At 46.9% G+C, this 12394-nt stretch overlaps 1 long non-coding RNA gene across 1 annotated transcript in view; it reads right to left on the bottom strand.

The window, feature by feature from the left end:
- Nucleotides 1-4398: 4398 nt before the first annotated feature.
- The window catches only part of LOC141372395 (uncharacterized), a 97221-nt gene continuing 89225 nt past the window's right edge, over nt 4399-12394 (bottom strand). The window contains exons 2-4 of the long non-coding RNA XR_012377600.1: nt 6068-6236; nt 4880-5072; nt 4399-4783 (exon numbers count right to left, since the gene is read on the bottom strand). This is a non-coding gene — a long non-coding RNA (uncharacterized lncRNA). The remainder of the gene's footprint in view (nt 4784-4879; nt 5073-6067; nt 6237-12394) is intronic.

Below are 12394 nucleotides of genomic sequence, written 5' to 3'. Positions count from 1 at the left end.
AACTCTCTTATTTTAATTGGAACTAGGCCCTTTACATATTCATTTAATGTTCATAAGCCCAGGAGGTAGATCATATATTGATTATTCCCACCTGATACTATTCTTTTTTTTTTTAATTCTCTCAGTCTTTATTTTGGAATATACTTCAAATTAATTTTTGAGGGATAGAGTTTGATGGGTTTAGAATTTTTGGTTGTCATCCCTCCACCTCCAGGTCTTTGAATATATCTTTCCACTTCCTTAGGGCCACCACTGTTTTTTTTTTCTTCCTCTTTAAATTTTTTATTGTTATGTTAATCACCATACATTACATCATTAGTTTTGGATGTAGTGTTCCATGATTCATTGTTTGTGCATGACACCCAGTGCTCCACGCAGAACGTGCCCTCTTCAATACCCATCACCAGGCTAACCCATCCCCCCACCCCCCTCCCCTCCAGAACCCCCACTCTGTTTCTCAGAGTCCATCATCTCTCATGGTTTGTCTCTCCCTCCGATTACCCCCCTTCATTCTTCCCCCCTGCTATCTTCTTCTTCCTTTTTTAAAACATATAATGTATTATTTGTTTCAGAGGTACAGGTCTGTGATTCAACAGTCTTACACAATTCACAGCGCTCACCATAGCACATACCCTCCCCAATGTCTATCACCCAGCCACCCCATCCCTCCCACCCCCCACCACTCCAGCAACCCTCAGTTTGTTTCCTGAGATCAAGAATTCCTCATATCAGTGAGGTCATGTGATACATGTCTTTCTCTGATTGACTTATTTCACTCAGCATAACACCCTCCAGTTCCATCCACGTCGTTGCAAATGGCGAGATCTCATTCCTTTTGATGGCTGCATAATATTCCATTGTGTATATATACCACCTCTTCTCTATCCATTCATCTGTCGACGGACATCTTGGCTCCTTCCACAGTTTGGCTGTTGTGGACGTTGCTGCTGTAAACATCGGGGTGCACGTACCCCTTCGGGTCCCTCCATTGGTATCTTTGGGGTCCCACCTGATACTATTCTGAGACACAGTTAATCTAGTAACTTACCAGAGGTGACTCAGTTAGTAAATGTAGGATCTAGAATTAGCCTCAAGCCTTTTCTCTTAACTTCCCTTCCTTTCCTGAATATAGGAATATAGGTTTCTATTGTTTACTTTCTGGCAATAAATTATTTCCACAAGAGAAGAGATTGCTGAAAAGCATCTTTTAACTGTGATGGGAAGCGAGATCCTATAAGGGAGGCTGATTTGTAAGCTGGGGGCTTTCGGGGACAATTGGCCAAATCGAGATGAGTGGAGGGTGGAGGGGACAAGGTGGTAAGAGAAGGATGAATGTAGGGAAAACGTTCAGTAACTTCCCTTGGGCCCTAGACACCCATGTGCTGTTGTGAACATCACGTTGGTATCTCCTTTGACACACTGTCTCTCCCCTCGTGCCTGGCACAGAGTTTAAAAGGAAAGCAGCGGTCCCGCTATCGTATGTGTAACTGAGGGCCTCCAGATAACTGGTATTTCAATGAGCAAATACTCTTTCAAGAACAGTAGTAATAATAAGAAGAAGGACTATCATTTATGAAGTGCTTGTTACACGTCAACTATCATCATCACCATCATCATTAAAAATCATGAACACTTACCACTGTGTATCAGACACCGTTCTGAGCTCTTTGTAGGTACTATCTCACTTAATTCTCACAATTATTCAATCAAGTCGGTGCCACTATTATGCTCCTTTACAGAAGAGGAATCTAAGGCATAGACAGGGAAGCTTCTTGTCCAAGAACACCAGATCCAGGCCCAGGATTTGACTGCAGAGGCTGCAAAGGGCTTACCTGCTTTATTCAAAAGATTTTTGTTGACTCCCTACTACATGCCAGGCTCTGAGCAGAAACGGACATGACCCCTGTCTGTCTGGAACTTGCAGTCTAGTCAAGAGAGACAGTAGACGAGCGAGGATATAAACAAATGTCTAATGGCAATGGTGGCAAAGACTCTGGAGGAAGGGTTAGCAGGGCTCTGTCCTCCTGTCACTGGTCACCACACTGTCCTATTGTACACATGGGGCAATGGACGTGTGGTGTTGCAACACAAAGGGAAGACAGTGAGGCATTAAGCTGAGGACAATCTACTCAGACCCTCCCAAGTTAAGAATCAATTATTTCACTCTGGGGCATGTCACATTTTAGTTGCCATTAGCAAAACAATTTCTCTTGGAAGCCTAAGTGGTAATTATGTGCACATTCAGAGTTCCAGAACACAGATTTCACTTCAGCACAACTCACCCCAGTTTTAAACGCAGAGATTTGCTGCTGCTTATGTAACAGAGACCAGGCATTTAACTGACCACTCACATGGGCACGTAGGTAAGAGCTACTCAGCCAGGGCATCCACGTTTCTACTTCCACTTTTCATCTGTGGAATGTAGAAATTGGATTAAAGACTGTGTTTATTTCTGTTCAAAGCACTGGAAATAAAAGGTTTGTGCAGATATTTTAAGGACACCATATAGACTATGCACAACTTTTGTGGTCAGTTTTGCTACTAGAGTCAGGACCAGTGACTCACTCTGACCTGGGTTTTGTTGGCTCTTGAAATATTGTTTTGGTCTTGTCCTTAGCAAAGTTGATGGGCTCATCCCAAACATTGCTAGTTGGGGAAGGGGGTGGTGGGGGTGGGATTGTGTGAAATATTCTGCGCGACAAAAGTGGTTTCAACTTTCCTAGTTATTCTCAGACGACTTTTGACCCGCGGAGCACTTTCGTCTGGGAGAGACCTTAAATTGGAGCATCTGGTGAAAAGCCTGCATGCCATGCAGGAGAAAGCTGAGTCCCTGAGAGATGAAGCGATATGACTAACGTCGAGGGCCTGCTGGTGGCACAGATATCCTGAGAACTCCAGCCTCCCCAGAGCCGCGGCCCAGAGCTCCCTACTCACCTCATGCTGACTCCGGAACTGAAAGTCTTAGTGTCTTTTGTTGTTATTGTATCTTCTCTTCTTCTTTCGTGCCTTAAATATTGTGCCACAATCAACTAAAATGACATGGATCAACACTAACAATGGCTTGTAGTTATTGCCAACTAAAACAGGAGTTGTGTAATTCTACTCTGGTTCCTAGGAGTAGAGAGTTTTGAACAGAGAACATTTAACAGTGGGAGATGTAAAAATGTATGGACAAGGAATACGGAAGAGCCTAATAAATTAAAGAAATTTGGTAAGCTCTCTTAATAGGATGTTTTAAGAGAAGAATATGAGCATATTTGATGGTGATGAACATGGGAGCTCTGTATTCCAGCAAGGGTTTAGGCAGCATTCTGTTTCTTTCCTAACTAGGGAAGATTCCAGGGGGTGGGGAGGACTTCAAGTATAAGGTAAGGGGAAAGTTTATGAATGCTATCATGGAGGGTGATCTGGCAGAGGCAAAAACTTAGACCTGGGCTGTCCGATACAATAGCCCGTTGCCACACAGGGCTAGTTCCGTTGAAATTATTAAAATTAAATAGAATTTAAAAAACCCAGGTCCTCCATCACACTAGCCACATCTCAAGTGCTCGATAGCCACATGAATCTACGGTTACTGTATTGACGTGTACAGAGGTAGAACATTTTCATCACTGCAGAACGTTACTTTGGGCAGCACTGAAGGGGAGGGAGGAATGAATGGGGAAAAGGGTAGCACAAGGTAATGCTGATCAGAAAAAGGAGGCACTAGAGTAGGAGACACGAGGGAGATGAGATACACTGAAACGACCCAGGGAAAGATCTTGAAAGGGGTTTGATCTTAGATGCAAGGCAGTGGCTAAGTTTTAAATATGATGCAACTCTGGGCAGAAGCATCCCTGTGGTTTTGGCTGGTAGATAGATATTCCTCTGTACAAAGATAAAAGTGTACCTTATGCAAAACTATGAAAAAAAAAAAAAAAAAGCTCAGTGGTTTCCCAGGACTGGGGAAGGGAAGTGAGCGAGGGAGGAGGGGTGTTTGGGGAATTTTTTTGGTGAAAAGATTCTATAGGATACAAAAATGGTGAATACATGTTACTTTACATTTCTCAAAACCAGGAGGATCTACAACACAGAGTGAACACTAATATAAACAATGGACTTTAGTTCGTAATAATCTATCAGTATAGTTCATCAGTTATGACACAGGGGCCACGTGATTGCAAGATATTGTAATAGGGGAAACTGGTTGGGACATGGGAGGGAGTGGGTAGGGGTACTTGGAAACTCTCTATACTTTCTGCTCAGTTTTTCTGTAAACCTAAAACTGCTCTAAGAAATAAAATTTTATGAGTTAACTAGTTCCCATAAAATATTTTCAAGCACTCGGAAAGTCTTCATTTTCACATAAACAATGAGATGACAGCAAAACACATTAATCTAGTCTCAGCTGGTAATTTTATGTAATTATGTATTTATATAAATATTTGTCATTAAAAAAACAACAACAGTACACTCACTGTCTTCCAGATGTCCACAGCACAGTGTCAGGCATTCATCTTGGTGAACAGAATGTCAGCTGGATTTTAGTCTATACTTGCCCCCTGTCTTTGTGCAGTGCACAAACTGCACAACTGTACACAGTGGCTCTACAGGAACCCCATCCATTACGACGTGGGGCTCCAAATAGAGGCAAGTGAGGTTGTAGTGAGTGGGGACAAAGGATGACCATCTCCGTAGGGTGCCAAAGACTGACTGAAAAAAGAGTCTGTTGAGAATGGATCACATTAAGCCATATGAGAGATACTGTTTTTCATTAGTGGAGAGCCAAGAGTCCTGAGATACCCTGAGAAGTGGCAGAAAAGTGGGGTGGTAAGAAATCTAAAGGGACGTGGGAGACCAAAGCCAGGAAGGCAGGAGACAAATCACAGCAATACTTTACCTGGAAGCTGATGTCTGAGACCCAGCAGCTGCCTCTCTGAGCTGGGATTCAGTTGAGAGTAGTCTTGGCAAATGCGGTTTTGCCGAGAGAAGAGCCGGGCACTGGTGGGAGGCCCAGCTTCTGGGAGAGAGGTTAGGATTCGAGGATGTTCATCCTAGGAGCCTGTATATGCACATATGGCGTAGTCCAGGGGCTGGAAGGAAAGAGGAGAAGGAAATGCATCCCAACAATGACTGGAATGCTTCAGCTGTGCAAAATGAAACTCCTGGGAAAACCTAGCCATGTCTTGGATTGTGGTTCAAGGAACTAGTAATGGGATAAAAAGCTTTTGCTTCCAGGCCAGCGGTGTGAGCCCAACCCAGGTTAGGAGTTAGCCCAGTGCTTCAGATGTCAGCGTGAAAGGAACTGATGGGGCCAGTCTACCTTCTAGTATTGGAGTAATCCTGAAAAGGACCACCTGCTACAATAGGTAATCCTAGCAGACAGCTTCACAGAACGACTTGCGGGGGCGGGGGGGCAGATGAATTGTGATATCTGCTCATTCTTAGCTCTGAAGGGAGTCCCTTCAGAATAGGACTGGAGCACTCTGGAAAATTTCTACTGCTCCTGAGTATATAGGTCAGTGCTTCCTTAAGCGTGGGCCTTGGACCCCTTGTCTCCAAATCATGCTGGGATGCTCATTAACAAGGCCCACTTCCAAGGCCCACCCTAGACCAAGGAAATCAGGGATGGGGTCTGGGAATTGGCATTTCAGTCAGTTTCCTGAGTTATTCTTACGCACCCTGCAGTTTGAGGGTAATTCAGGTAAATGGGTAGTTCTCAAGCTCAGCCATGCTTCGGAATTACCGGGAGGACTTAGCGCACACATTGCTGGCCCCGCCTCCAGAGCTGTCAGTCAATTCAGCATCGGGGGGTGGGGCCTCAGAATTGACATTTCTAAATGTTCCCCTGCGATGTTGCTGGATTTAGGGACCCCACTTTGAGAACCACTGGTGTAGATGGAGAATCTGTCTTCACCTGGCGGCTTCTTAAAAGCTAAGAAAGTTGTAAAATTCCACTTATTATTCATCTGCATAATTGAACTAACTTCTACCATCCTGTTATTCAGGCGACTAACACCACCCATGACCTCTTTTTCACCTTGTTAGATAACTTAAATTTTAAATTAATAACACAAAGGGACCTCACCTGGTCAGCCCTTATCTTGTACGTTGTCCTAATTCCAAATGTTTACATTGTCATCAGTCCTGTCTCTCCTGTCCGGTGGTGACTTGCAGAAAACCATTCAGCTTTGCGTTGCCTTGGGCTCCAAAAACTAAAATCAGCCCCTTTCTTCACTTGCCATAAAGAGATAACCCTGGGGGAAAAAAAAAAGAGAGAGAGAGAGAGAAACCTGGAAATATTCTGAAATTCAGAAAGTGTTATTTCGGGGCGTTTTCTGGGACAGGATGTCCCCACCATCAGCTAGAGGAAGCCCAGCTTCTGCAAAGCACTATGTTGCCTTACAGATCAAAGGGAGTCATTTACTGAAGGGAGGGGTGGGAGTATGTGCTCAGGCCCCCCTGCAACAACCCCCCCCCCCCCCCATAAACAGGATAAGCCCTATCAGTGAAAGCTTATACACAGCCAGGCCACAGTCCCCGGTAACAATGGAGCAGCAAGAACAGTGGGTGGCAAGGAAAGGTCCGGACAGGGCTGTTCTGCCAAAGAGTGGCCGTAAACAGGATTAGTTGTAATGGGATTATCAACTCAGGACCTGAAGGTCGGAGCTGGAAAGTTCAGTGCTGCCTGGAGGAAAGACACCGAGGTGGCTGGTAGGTGAGAGGGTTACCAAGCCAGGATGAGGGCTGTACCCCCCTGGCTCCCTCTGGCCCAGGGATGCCGTCTCTCCTGGGCTGAAAAATTGTTGTAATTGCAGACTGGCTTTGTAGGAGCAGAAGAACCAGGAGTGGTGGTTCTCAATCAGGGGACATCGGCCAGGTCTGGAGGCATTCCTGATTGTCACATCTGGGGAGAGGGATGCTCCTAGCATCTAGGGGCAAAGGCCAGGGGTACCGCTGCACATCCTGCTGTGCACAGGACAGCCCCCCCCCATGGTACCCCTTCTGGGTCCTCAACCTCCCCCAGGCCCATGGCCGGGAAAGACAGGATGAACAGGCTTCCCCCAGGAGCAGTGCTTCCAGCAAGAGCATAACTTAGAAACAGGTCACAGAAAAAACAAAGAGTGGAAACAGAAAGTGAATCAGGGGTATGGGTGTTATATATACAAGGCCTCTCCATGCTCTTCTCTAGAGGTAAGCCAGGGGTCATGTCTAGGTCTCCAGGAAACACAGTTTATTTAAGCCACTGCCCTAAAGTCCGAAAGCTAAGGTGAGCGTTTTCAGTAGAGTGGTCCCAAATTTGACTTCAGATGTTCTGGCACCAATACTAAATGGGTCACAAGCCCAGCTCTAGAATCCGTGGGGTAAAATCACGGGTGTGGAGAGGGGAGAACGACAGATCTGGAGACTGGGGGGGGAGGCAGATCAGGAGTTAGGGCACATCTTGGAGTCATCATTAGTACACGGGGTTTATGTCACAGGTTCTCGGAAGCTGTGGGACTGGAGGAAATTAGAGATGGACAGAAGTGTGGCGCGAGAACAGAACTTGGCATCGCAAATGGCAAATAAATCGTGCAGTGTCTTGTTTTTTTTTTTTCAAGATTTTTTTTATTTATTAATGAGAGACAGGGGGGGGGGGGGGGGCAGAGGGAGAAGCAGGCTCCCCAAGGAGCAGGGAGCCCGATGTGGGACTCGATCCCTGGACCCCAGGATCATGACCTGAGCCGAAGGCAGACGCTTAACCATCTGAGCCACCCAGGTGCCCCGTGCAATGTCTTGTATTTTCAGTTCTTTGTAGCTCACCTTCTCGATTAGACTTGGTGTTGGGGCAGCTTTTGACACTTATTTTTTTAATTTTGATTATCTTAGTGCCTTGCTTGGACAGAGCAGATGCTTAAGGAGTCAATGAATTACATTGACTAGTTAAACTTGTTTCCTCTGGAAAGAGCATTCTTTTTGCCTCCATTTCCTTTACCTGGCTGTGCCCTGCCCCCACCACATGATGGAAATGTCTCTTTAGCGGGTGGTCCGATTTCTGCGTTGCCAAGTCCACTGGCCTGTTCTCCAATCACCTTCTGTAATCTCCTAAGTATTCAGCCCCATGAACACCCTCCTTCATTTACCAGTCACCAACTATGGTTTCCATATCACTGTGTTTGTTTGCTTGGTGCTTTTTCAATCTTCTTGAATATTACTTTATAGCCTCCCTTGTTGGCCCGGCCTCTCTCTTAGTCCCCTGAAAGCTGATGATTGCTCAAATTTCTTTTTGTCCCTCTCCTCTCCTTTTTCAAATTCTACCGTGATAATCTCACCCATGGTCTCAGCTACGGCTTCTGTGAAGATGACTTCTAGATCTCAGACTCAAGCCCTGATGCCTTTCCTGAGCATCCTGGGTCTGGTCCTCTGGAACTGCAGGGACGAGCAGGTGTAGGCACCTTTAACAAAGAGACCAGCCGCTCTGTGTTGATACCGGAAGCCATGTTGGTGTGGTAGAGTAGACAAAGACACAGGCAGAGCAGGGAAGGCAGCAGGAAGGTTGACCTTAGCAGGAAGGTTGACCTTGGTGGGCCAGCCCACCAGCGCACAAACTTGAAGGACTGGAGCAAAGACGGGAAGAGGGAGAGATGCAAGGTGCAGGCAGATGGTCTGGGTGAGTTCATGATTTCTCTCATGGACCCTGAGTTCTGACCATAGCACGGCTCTGACATGGGTTTCTGTACTTCCTGTAGGAGCAGGAACAACACACAGGTACTGATTTGCAGGCCAAATTCCCATGAGGCTTTGCCGCATCCCTCCACTGGGACCTCCTGGCTCCCTCCTCCATGCCTACTTGGCATTTGTTCTCTAGGATTCTGCATTTGTCTGGCTCCTTTTCACTTTGCTGGGTGATTGCGCCCACTCCTGTGGCTCGAGATACTATTTTTAGGTTGACAGCTCCCAAATACACATTTCCAGTCTAAACTCCAGACCTGTAATTCTACCTAAAGATTCCATAAAAAACTAAAAATAAACATGCCCCAAACTGAATCTGTTCTCTCTCCCTCCACACAGGACTCTGTTCCCCTGCCCAGTTCTCTCTCCGGACAGTGATACAACCAGCTACCTGGTCACCCAAGCCAGAAACTGGGGAGTCATCCTTGACTCATCTGTCTTTCTCCACCTGTAAGTCAATTTTGCCTCTTCGTTAGTTGTTCATTGGTTCATACTTTTCCTTCCCCATTGTCAATTTCTTGCTTATCCCTTAGCATCTCTCACCTGGACATTCCAGCAGTTTCCACCAGTCACTTGTATCCAGGTTTACAACTTCTCAGTCAGTCCTCCATGGCACTCTATAATTGTCCTTACACTGTGGGAAGCTGCTGTTGACCTTACTCCATGGTTCAATGACTTCTCATTACCTACCACCAGATAATATTTAAACACAATGTCTGACATGCAGCCCTCTTCCTGATTTGCCCTTTTTTCCTAGGCTCATTTCCAGCCATTTTCCTAGTAAAACCTCATGCTTCTCCTACAAATAGTGGCCACCTTCTAAAGAGTGGTGTTATTCCTAATCCTATGCCTTTGTGCCCGAACGCCCTCTTCCTGGAGTGCGCTTTCCCTTTATCCCGGTGGAAGCCAACTCACCCTTGAAAACTCCGCTCTGTATCAGCGGCTCTTCGAAGCCTTCTCTGAGCCTTTTTCTCCTTGAGCCCTTCCGTTCCCACATCCCTGCACACACTCGCAATCTAGCGCTGAGCAGACTATACTGTAATTCCTTGTTTAGGCTTTTGTCTTCCCCACTAAAATCTGAGACCTCCAGGGTAGAGCCTTGTCCCGGGATTTCTCTCTCCTCTGCAGCTAGCCCGACCCTTCTAAATGGTGCTTCCTGGACTTCTAGTTAACAGGTATTTCTCAAGTGAGAATCTACAGCCAAATGCGTTTGAGGAAAGCTGCCTGCTGACAACACAGGAGCTCAAGGAAGTCTTCAGCCGAAACCTGTCCGATCTGGTTGAAGTAGATCCTTGCGACACTTGCGCAAGGGCCAAGCTGGGGACACACCCAGGGTGACCTGGGAGGACAGAGAAGGGGCTAACTCAGGTTCAAGGGGCTCTGGAAGCCTTTCTGGAGGAAGTGATCTCCATCATTCACAATAGGATAGCCACCAATTTAACCTCCAGGAGGCAAACTTTCGGGTATCCTAACACTTCCAGAGACTGAACTTCAGGACTGGATGTGGCCGTTGGACGAGTTTTATGATGCAAAGAAAGTCCAGGCTTTGGGATATCCTCTTCTCATAGCCATTCCCATGGGCACGCCCCACATTGAACTGGCCTGCCCCAGGCTGAATCACATCCCGCACCTCTACTCACTCAACACCTTCCATCTGTTATCCTATTGTGGGTGCTATTTTCCTGTGCATTTCCGAGAGCCCTCCCATCGCACTCCTTAGGCTTCCTGAGGGCAGGCGCTGGTCATTTAGCCTGCTTGCCCGTAGACTCTGAAAGTCCCACGCACATACCGGGCACCCAGTACATGCTCATTGAAGGCAGTAAGCACAGCGCAATTCAATAGTGTGTGTTTGCCTGGAGGCAGCAGAGACACAGGTGTGATAACACAGAGCCCGAGCTTGGGTACAGGGAGGCCTAGGAGGCCTTTTTGGCAGCTGCTGAGGCTGAGGGGCGCAGATAGTTTGTCTTCTGCTTCTACCTGGAAGCCAGTGAATCCACGAGTTCCTATTTAACTCCCAGACCTGAGGACGGGAAGAAGGGGCAGGGGGGCATCCCTGACTCGGATATCTAGCACATTCCCCTGAGAAGGCCACTTGTTTTGAAAGCATCAGGCTATCCCTTTCGGATTTGCCCAGAGGCAGCGGCACATGGGGGTTTCGGGCAGGCCCTCAGCTCAGTGCATGGACTGGAATCCTGGCCTCACCCTTGCTGCCTCTGTGAAACTGGGTAAATTCCCTGACTTCGCTGTGCCTCCGTTTTCTCACCTATGAGATGGGGGTGATAATCACAGTACCCACCACCTGGGGTTCCTCCAAGGACAAAGTGAGTTACAACCTATGTGGTATTGAGAGGAGCGCCTGGCTGGTAGCAAGCGCTATGCAAGTGTTCGCAAAATTAATCCGTCTGGATTAGATTCTATGTTGGGGCAGATCCAGGCTGAGACGATGAATAATGCTCAGACGGTGCGAATTACCTATAGTGCCTTCACCCACTGCTTCAAAATAGTAATAAAAGCTAGCACTTTCATTGTCTGATTCCATCCCACCATCTACAAAGCAGGTGTTCTTTTCATGTTTTATAGAGAAAACAGGCCCAGAGGTAAGCAGGCTCAGAGCTGTCCAGCCCCACATCAGGTGATGGAACCAGGCTTCTGGCTCTGAAGCCCAAATCTTCTCATCAAGTGACATTCTCTTCTGGGGCATGTTTGGGCTCGAGGCAACCCAGGACTTCCCATGACTTGTGGCTTGGGAAGCGGCTCACAAACCTCCCACATCGCACAATTCATGTTGTACCTCACCTACACGTTTAGAATGAATTGGTACTTTTATTAGAAAATTTAAACTTGCATGTGACACTTTTTTTCCCCTCTAACATACTACAGTAAAAAGCAAGCCTCTTTCCACCCTCACCTTCTCTATCCCAACCAGTTCCACGCCCTAAAGTCTCGGGCTAACATTTCCAAAACAATCTGTGCTTTCGTAAATATCTCCTTTATCATACGTAGAAATGAGGTCATACCTCATACACAGGTGTCTTCCTTTGGTTATTTAACGTTTTATTTTATTTAAAGATTTTATTTATTTGAGCGCGAGAGAGACACATAGTGACAGAGATAGCGAGAGAGAGCACAAGCCGGGAGGAGAGGGAGAAGCAGGCTCCGGCTGAGCAGGGAGCCCGACATGGGGCTCGATCCCAGGACCCTGAGATCATGACCTGAGCCAAAGCCAGATGCTTAACGACTGAGCCACCCAGGAGCCCCGGTTATTCAACATTTTAAATCCAAATACTCTTATTTGTAGAATCTTCTTGCACTTGTTGGGATGTTTTTGCTGTGAATCTACTGATGGCTTAGGGTTCCAGCCGGGGACACAGATCCCACAGTCTCCCTGGGCCTCAGGGCACATCTAAGAACGGGCCTTCCAATGTTCTTTGTGCACCTCACCCCTCTGCAGATCAGAGCAGGGGCCTATGCTGGAACTGTGTCTTGTTTTCACCCAACAAGGCTTTCTCTCCAGCATGGGAGCCTGAGCGTTCAAGCTTCAGTGTTCAGTCTTTCCCAAGTCCTCCCGTCCCTCTTCTCTGTCACCTGGATACACCTCCCCCCCACACACACCCCAGCTCAGAGCCTCTCCTTTCTCCCAATTGTATGGAAAATTCCTGTAAGTTCTTGCTTCTAGCAGGATAGAGACTCTTACAAGAGAGTG

Source organism: Callorhinus ursinus, unplaced genomic scaffold, assembly GCF_003265705.2.
Source record: "Callorhinus ursinus isolate GAN/ISIS: 27379988/994484 unplaced genomic scaffold, GSC_fseal_2.0 scaffold3, whole genome shotgun sequence".
Classification (NCBI taxonomy): Eukaryota; Metazoa; Chordata; class Mammalia; order Carnivora; family Otariidae; genus Callorhinus; species Callorhinus ursinus.
Note: the sequence above shows the minus strand (reverse complement) of the source record. Positions and strands in the feature narration are given on the sequence as shown.